Source organism: Gavialis gangeticus, unplaced genomic scaffold (genome assembly GCF_001723915.1).
Source record: "Gavialis gangeticus isolate Ggan-Ray unplaced genomic scaffold, GavGan_comp1, whole genome shotgun sequence".
Lineage (NCBI taxonomy): Eukaryota > Metazoa > Chordata > Crocodylia > Gavialidae > Gavialis > Gavialis gangeticus.
This window is the reverse complement of record NW_017729032.1, coordinates 161,907,211-161,915,044: the sequence shown is the minus strand read 5'-3', so window position 1 is coordinate 161,915,044 and position 7,834 is coordinate 161,907,211. Positions and strand designations below refer to the sequence as shown.

Here is a 7,834-nt window from a genome sequence, read left to right as displayed (position 1 = left end):
AGATGAACACCTTGCTGGGGTCATTTGACCCCAGTACTCTTTCCTGCCATGGCAGGGGGTCGGACTTGATGATCTGCTCAGGTCCCTTCCAACCCTAGAAACTATGAAACTACCAGATTGCTGGAAAAATTTGGGTTGTTTGATGTTTGACCCAAGAGGAAAAAATTGCTTAGCAGAAAAGTGGTGCCTGCATTTTTGCACCAATAAATGTCTTAAAGGCACAATTATTAGCAGATACGACTACCTACTTGATTTGCCTTTGCAGTTAGGTTCTACAGAGCTACTAAGAACTTCCCTTGCAACCCAGTGGTTACCAAAACACACAGTTACAAGGTTTGTATAAAAACAGGGCTACTAGGTTGCTGTTTGGCCTTACATCTGCCTGAAAACTGGGATGCATTTTTTTTTGTATCTGTAAGAAAAGTGCTATATTTAAGTATATTCAGGATTTAGTTTTACCTTATTTAAAAATAAAGCAACTGGGAGAAGTGAGACAAAAAGCATAAGCGAGTCCAAAACATTTGGCTAAAGTTTAATCTATTCTGCCCATAACATATAGTTATCCAAGTTTTCCAGCACTGTTTGAACAGGCTCATTTATGTCAGACTGATGGGAATACTCTATTCTGAACATTCTGCACTTTACTTCAGTAAGAAATTGAGGACAGAAATGTTACCCTGCTTGCTAAATTTATAATGCATCAGAGGAATAAAAAAAAACAAGGTCTTAAAGGGCCTTAAAATAATCTTTTAGGGAAATTTAACTTCTTTAGAGCTATAAGATATGTAACTTTAAGACTGGGTAAAGGAGAGTAAGAGGCCTAGCTCCACTCTGATGCCAGTTTTGAAATGAGGTACACAGCAGGACATAGAGTTATTCCTAATTTATATTGCTATGTAGTGCTCTTAAAATAATCCAAAAAAAAAAAAAAAAATCACACCTTCAGAATCCTCTACAAGCATCAATGCCTGGCAAGATCTGCCGCACTAATTCTTTCGCTGACTAATCAGAGGGGGTAAAAGAGATGGAAACCAACTTTGCTTCCCCTAGTTACCTCCCACAGCTCTTCAATAATTCTCCAATCTGACTAAGTCCAAGGTTTCCTGGAGTCAGATTTCCTATCTGGGCAAGTTCTCAGCAGTTGCCTTAGCCAAAACACTTTAAAGCATCTATGCCTGCACTGCTCTAAAAGCTCTTCATAATCAGCTCTCTCTCCTAGTGACTAGAAGCAAGTTTGTTGTTTGATGCTTCCTTTTCCCTTTTATAAAAGATTCTCTGTCCTGAACAACAATATCAGACCAGTCTACCCTGCCTCCAGCTGGCTCTTATGCAATTGTATCTCTTTCCAATGACTGCTAACATTTTATTGGTGCCAGTACTTGAGGAATATTTTTCTCTAATGTTAGAGAGCATAACTAAGATTTCAGTCAGGCTCCCAACTTGGAACCATAACACATGATCTAGCAAATGATGCTCCTGTGTTCACTTCCTTCCACTCCAGACAGCAGCTCTGCATTCCTTAGGTTCACAATTTATATTATAATAACCAATATCTACAAATCTATATAGATGCAACTGTACACACACACACACACACACTCATAGGAAAGTAGACTGGAGGGGACCTCACAAGATCATCTAGTCCAACATTTCTCAACCATTTAAGTAGCAAGTATGCCCTAACTTCTGAAAATTTTAATAAGTACTCCAACACTCAAATTTCCAGGGGTTTTTATATTTACAGACTAATGTGTGCCATATGTTGGAAGGGCTGTGTATATAAGGCCGTGATATGACAAATATCTGATTTGGTGTGGATAGGGTTGCCATCTTTTACACCAGGGGTGCACAACTCAAGTATGTACCTGGGCTAGAGGTGATGTAGGCCAAAGCTAGGAGGGCTGAACCCAGTGCATGCCAAATTATTTCTGGGGAATGCAAAGTGCAGTGCAATATGTGGCGCACCAAATTTTTTGCTATAGTTTTGAGAGGAAGAGGGCGAGAGGGGGAGAAGGAGAGGGAGAGAGAGAGTGTTGGGGTACCTGCGTACCCTCTGCCCATGTCTCGTGTACCCCTTGGGGGTACACATACCACAGGTTGAGAAATTATGATCTAGTCCAGCCCCCTGCTTAAGGCAGGTTCATACCTGACTGTACCATCCCAGCTACCTATCTGTCCAACCTGCTCTTGAAAATTTTGAATGGAGATTCCACAGGTTCTCTAGTAACCTGTTCCAATACTTGACCATCCTCATAGTCATAAAGTTCCTCCAGATCTTCAACCTAAATTTCCTCTGCTGCAGTTTGAGACCATTACTCCTAGTCCTCTCTCTACAGCCACACTCTACATAATCTCCTGTTACATATCTGAAATTGTATCATCAAATAATAGAAAATTAGGGTTGAAAGGGACCTCCGAAGGTCATCTAGTCCACAAAACCATCCCTAACAAATCATCCCAGCCAAGGCTTTGTCTAATCAGGTCTTAAAAACCTCCAGGGATGGAGATTCCACAACCACTCTGGGTAACCTGTTCCAGTGATCTTACTACTCTCCTTGTGAGAAAGGTTTTCCTAATATCTAACCTAAAATTCCCTCACTGCAACTTGGAACCGTACTCCTTGTTCTGCACTCCAGATGTGGCCTCACCAGTGCTGAATAGAGGGGAATAAACACTTCCCTTGATCTGCTGGCAACACCCCACCAATGCCGCCCAGTATGCTGTTAGCCTTCCTGGCTTTTGGTCCAATCCTCCAATTTGTCTAGGTCTTTCTGAATCCTAACCCTACTCTCCCCAGTGTATCTACTACTCCCTCCAGCATGGTGTCATCTGCAAACTTGCTGAGGGTGCAGTCTATGCCACCTTCCAGGTCATAAATGAAGATATGAACAAAACAAGTCCCAGGACCAACCCCTGGGGCACTCCACTTGATACTGGCTGCTAACTAGATATCGAGCCATTGACTACTACCCTCTGATCTAGTCAGTTTTCTCTTCATTTACCACCCCATTTATCCAACCCGTACTTCCTTAACTTGCCTTTTAGAATGTAGTCAAATTCTCCCACCTAAAAGTGGAGTTACAGGCTACCTTTAAATCATGGTAAAAAGGTAATTAAAAGAAAACCATTCATCCATTAAAGAGTGTTAACCTGTGCTAATTACCCTCTAAACATTTTGAAGTTATTCAAATGAGGGTTATCTTTGATTCATTTTACCCAGGTCATTCCAGGGTATTGTTAGTTTGCTCTGGGGAAATAAAAAGCTCCATTTTCATTGCTCCAGCATCTCAGGATGCGGCATTCCCACTCCTTTGCTCCATGGGCAAACTTTCGACCTTCCTAAACTCTACTGCCCCAGAGTGTGGTGCTGGCCCAAAGCCAGTACTCCCTCCTGCTCCAGAGGGGAGGACCCCAGCAAACTCTGATGACTCTGAGCACCCACATGCAGCTCACCAGTTTGCTGCCTGCTCTACCACCCCTTTGCAAACAGCAATAGTAATCCTACTACTTACCTGCATGAAGAGAATGAGCCAGAGAACAGAATCCACCAGGCTGGCTGCAAAGTGGACCCATGCTGAAGTATGTGCATTTAGTGAGCATGTTGGGTATCAGCTCTGCTCTGTTTTGAGTGCTAACCTAGCTTCCGCCCCAACACAGTTTCAATTCAATGAAACACATACAAGAGTTTGATCCTTTTACATATACATAAACATAGTCAGCCAGCTAGAACTGTGGGTGGGAGGGGAAAAGCTTTGGTGAAAATAAATGTTTTAAGTGAATGGATAGGGGACAGAAGTAAAGCAAAAGGAGTGAAAAAAGGTAATTATATATAGAGATATATAGCCAGATATAATGTATATTATATCTATCTATATAATAATATAGATATGTATGTATGTGCAATATACATTTCTTTTTTCCAAACTTCTTTCTCTCTATTTCTCTTTCTACCTGTTCACTTCAAACAGTTTTTATTTCAAAGACTCTTCTTCTCCCACTGGCTCCAGCTAGCTGCAGACTGAGGGAAATCAAGGCCCTCAGGATGGTTTATCTGCCTGCCACTCTCTTTCATCCTCTCCCACTCCAGAGGGGGATAAAGTCCTGGCTCCTGACAACACCCATGCTTGCTAGGCCCTTAGTGGCAAGTCACAGTTGTGCAGATCTGAGATGGCATTACACTTTAACCCAGGCGTGGGCAATTATTTTGGGCGGAGGGCCGCTTACCCAGTTTTGGCTGTTGAGGGCCACATGGGTAGCCCTGCCACTTGACAGGTGCTCCGCCCCCTGGTTCACCACCAGTGTCCCCATGTCTTGGGACCAATGTCCCAGGGCCAGCACCAGTGGGGCCCAAAGCATGGCACAGGCTGGCAGGGCTCTGTGGAGCTGGGCTGGGCTGCACCAGAAGGGAGAGGGGGGAGCTGGCCCAGCTCCGGGCTCGCCTGTCTGCGGCCCCACCACTTGCCATGCTGGGCAGTGTTGGATGCTGCTGCTCACCCAGAGCTCACGCGTTAGGCAGCCCACAGGCAGCGGTGACAAACACTGCCTGGTACAGCAAGTGGGGGGGCCGCAGCTGTCATCGCCACACGCAGCCCCGATGAGCGAGCCCAGAACCAGCGCGGAGCCCAGGCTGGCAGTGGGGCCAGGTTACAAGGTGGCGCTGGGCGCAGAGGGGGAAAAGCGGCCTCTCACCTGCCCCATGCCCAGCACCCCATGCTGCAGCCACTTGCAGCCCATGTGGGGCTGCTTGTGCCTGCTCAGGACAGTCCCACGTGGTCCCTGCTGCAGCCGCTCGCAGCCCACTGGCAAAAGGGTGGGGGAAGGGCCGCTTTCCTCTGCGCTGGGAAGCAGCCCAGGGAAAAAGCTGAGCGTGGGGATGGGAAAAGTGGCCCCATGCCTGTGCCTGCTCTGTGGCTGGCGCTCCCTGCTGCAGCCGCTCACAGCCTATGTGGGGCTGTCTGGAGCAGGCACAGGCAACCCCAGGCAGGCTGCAAGCGGCTGCAGCGCAGGGAGCTAGCCACAGTGTGGGCGAAGGACTGCTTTTCCCCACTGCCTGCACTCAGCTTTTCCCCAGGCCACTTTTTCCTGGGTCCCTTCTGCTCTTCCCCCTTACCTGAGGTTCTGGCACTGGGCAGCCATGTTGTAAATGTAACCTGTATCAACACCCTAAATAACCTAGTTCTTTCAGCTTTTCCTCATAAGTCATGCTTCCCAAGCTTCTAATCTTTTTTGCCACTCTCCACTGAACTCTTTCCAATCTGTCAAAATCTTTCTTGAAACGTAAGGTGCAAAACTGAACACATTACTCCAGTTCAGGCCTCACTAGTGCCAAATAGTAGAAGAATGACAGGTAACCCTGTATTATACTGTAATACAACAAGCCCCACCATCAGCTTTCTTTACTGCGAGAGCACACCATCGGCTCATAGTCAGTTTATGGTCCACCAAAAGCCCTAACTCACTCTCTGCAGTACCGCAACCTAGTCAATCATTCTCCAGTCTGTATTTATGCATGCAATTATTCCATCCCGTGCTTAGTATTTTCTTAACACAGTGAAACCTTGCCCCCTTCATATTTCCTTTAATACTTCCTCCAGCTACCAAAAAGGGGAAGAAAAGAAAGGCAGACAGCAGAACTTTTACATTTCTTTTGATTTACCACTTACCAAATGTACTTGGTTATTGAATCTTAAACCTTGTTTTAGTTCAGAATTACTTGGTCATGCTGTTAAATACATTTGATTACAAAAAAGACATAACATCAGAGCAACTAATCTATGAGAGGGCTTTTTCTTTTTTCTTGCACTATTTCACTTTCATCCCTACTAAAAGTCTGTGCAGCTCTCCAGATCTTTCATCTTACCAGGTGGTTCTGCTTGAGCTCCTTGATGACTCTCCATGTTAACATTCTCTTGATCGCCTGCGATACAAAACACAAATATGGTAAGGCATTTGTATTTCCTCCATTTCCCCCAAGATTGGATCAGAGCACAGACACAAAAGCTAATCCGAGAGAAGCTAGAGATGCTTTGGTTCAAATCAGCTAAGAGATGGCTTGACCAGTAAGACAACTTCACTCTCCTTATATTGCCTAGGTATCAAAGTGACAGGACTCTAGCAAATTTTCTCTTGAATACTAGTTGTCAAGAGTTCAAGGTATGCATGACCAAGTGACAGCACTTCTGCCCTTACAAATAGTTTTTAACATTTTGTACTACATGATTTTTCTTCTTGTGCCTGGACCTTGCTATCCTTTGTTTAAGAGGAGAGGGCAAGCAGGAACTAGGAAATAGCAGGAGGAAGACAAACACTTCAATGGCCACGTATGTTATTAACACAGTAGAGTATCATGGCCTTGGTAAATGACGCGATAATGCCATAGCAGAGATTTCCCAGAAAGAGCTGCAAGACAGCTTCCTTTACATAACAGATTGATGCTCACCCTCTATCCCTTCAAATGTACCATTTTCAAGTGTTTGAACTGTCTTACAGTGACTCTTTGGGCAGAGAAATTTTTTTAGAAACATTTGGAAAAGCACAGTTTATGACTTTAAAACATTTTTTCTGACTTTAAACCCTTTCTCTTTCCTTCAAGGGTCTACTTTTGGGCAACAAACTCTTGGATAGATAAATCTTAGCGTAGCATAACTTATATTCCCAGTGCATTGGGCCATTAAAACTAGCCACTGTATTCAATTCATTTCTACACTCCTGTCTGAAAGCTACAACAAATTCACAGGAAACAACACTTACCACTTGATTTGAAACAGAGTTTCTTCTTTTGGTATGCAATGAAACTAGAAACTGCTCCAACTATCGCCACAACCGCAGCACTTATGATTCCTGGTATTACTCCTTGAGAAGCTGTGAACATTTTTTCAGTTTAAAAACAGAACTTCCATATTCTCAAAGAGCATAAAACCTTTGAATGTTTTCAAGCATTTCAAACATGTAAATATGAAATTAATGGAGCAATCAAGGGCCCTGTTTTCACAGATTTTGCAAAACTCAAAATATAAATTTGACAACTGATTTTTTCACCAGTCTCCACAGGTGTTAAAGAACATGGGCACATGCTTTTGTGGCAACTGGTATAATATGAACTAAATTCATAGGGCAAAAAGTAATCAATAAAAATAAATCTCATGACATGAATACTGGTTTCAACAGCTTATCATCAGGGATCCTAGAAATGTTTGCCATGGAAAAAGTGGAATTTGTGTTTTTACAGAGAATCTTCGTAACTGCCAGAAAAGAAAAACAAAACAAACAAAAAAACCCAAAAAAACAAAAGCCTTACTGAAAATATAATGTTGGCTCCCCAGTGGGAGCCAGTGGTTTTCATGCTGCTGCAGCAGCAGCCAGCCTGGGGGAAAAAGTCACCAGCACAAAGGAAAGTAGCTAAGATGGTGGCCACCCTCTCCTCCTTGTCACTGGTTGGCAGAGAGAGCTGCCTGTCATGTGGCCCCATCCCTCTCTGCCAATCAGAGATGAAAGGCAGGGCCAATGCAGGGACATCGCAGCTAATCAGTGTTGGGGGAGAGGGTTCACTGTAGAAAAACATGTTTTATCACAGAATTCTGTTTTTTTTAAATCAGGGAAAGGTAGGCTCTCTACTTATCATTCACCTGCTAAGTGAAACAGTTGCAAGGGCAAACCCTGAAATAAAAATGCTAAATGTTGAAAGCACTGTCAGAATTTACTAGGACAACATTACAAATTAATATGGCAGACAGAAAATGAGTACCTTATTTGGAAAAATGTTTAAAAAGTAAACTTCTGACACCTAAAGACATTAAAAGATGATGCACAGATGCAGTCTATATGAAAATCTGTG

The 7,834-nt window shown here is 43.7% G+C and overlaps 1 long non-coding RNA gene across 1 annotated transcript in view; it reads right to left on the bottom strand.

Moving 5' to 3' along the window:
• LOC109302900 overlaps nt 1-7,834 on the bottom strand; it is a 20,350-nt gene that overhangs the window by 7,312 nt on the left and 5,204 nt on the right. The window contains exons 2-3 of the long non-coding RNA XR_002098958.1: nt 6,751-6,861; nt 5,861-5,917 (exon numbers count right to left, since the gene is read on the bottom strand). This is a non-coding gene — a long non-coding RNA (uncharacterized LOC109302900). The remainder of the gene's footprint in view (nt 1-5,860; nt 5,918-6,750; nt 6,862-7,834) is intronic.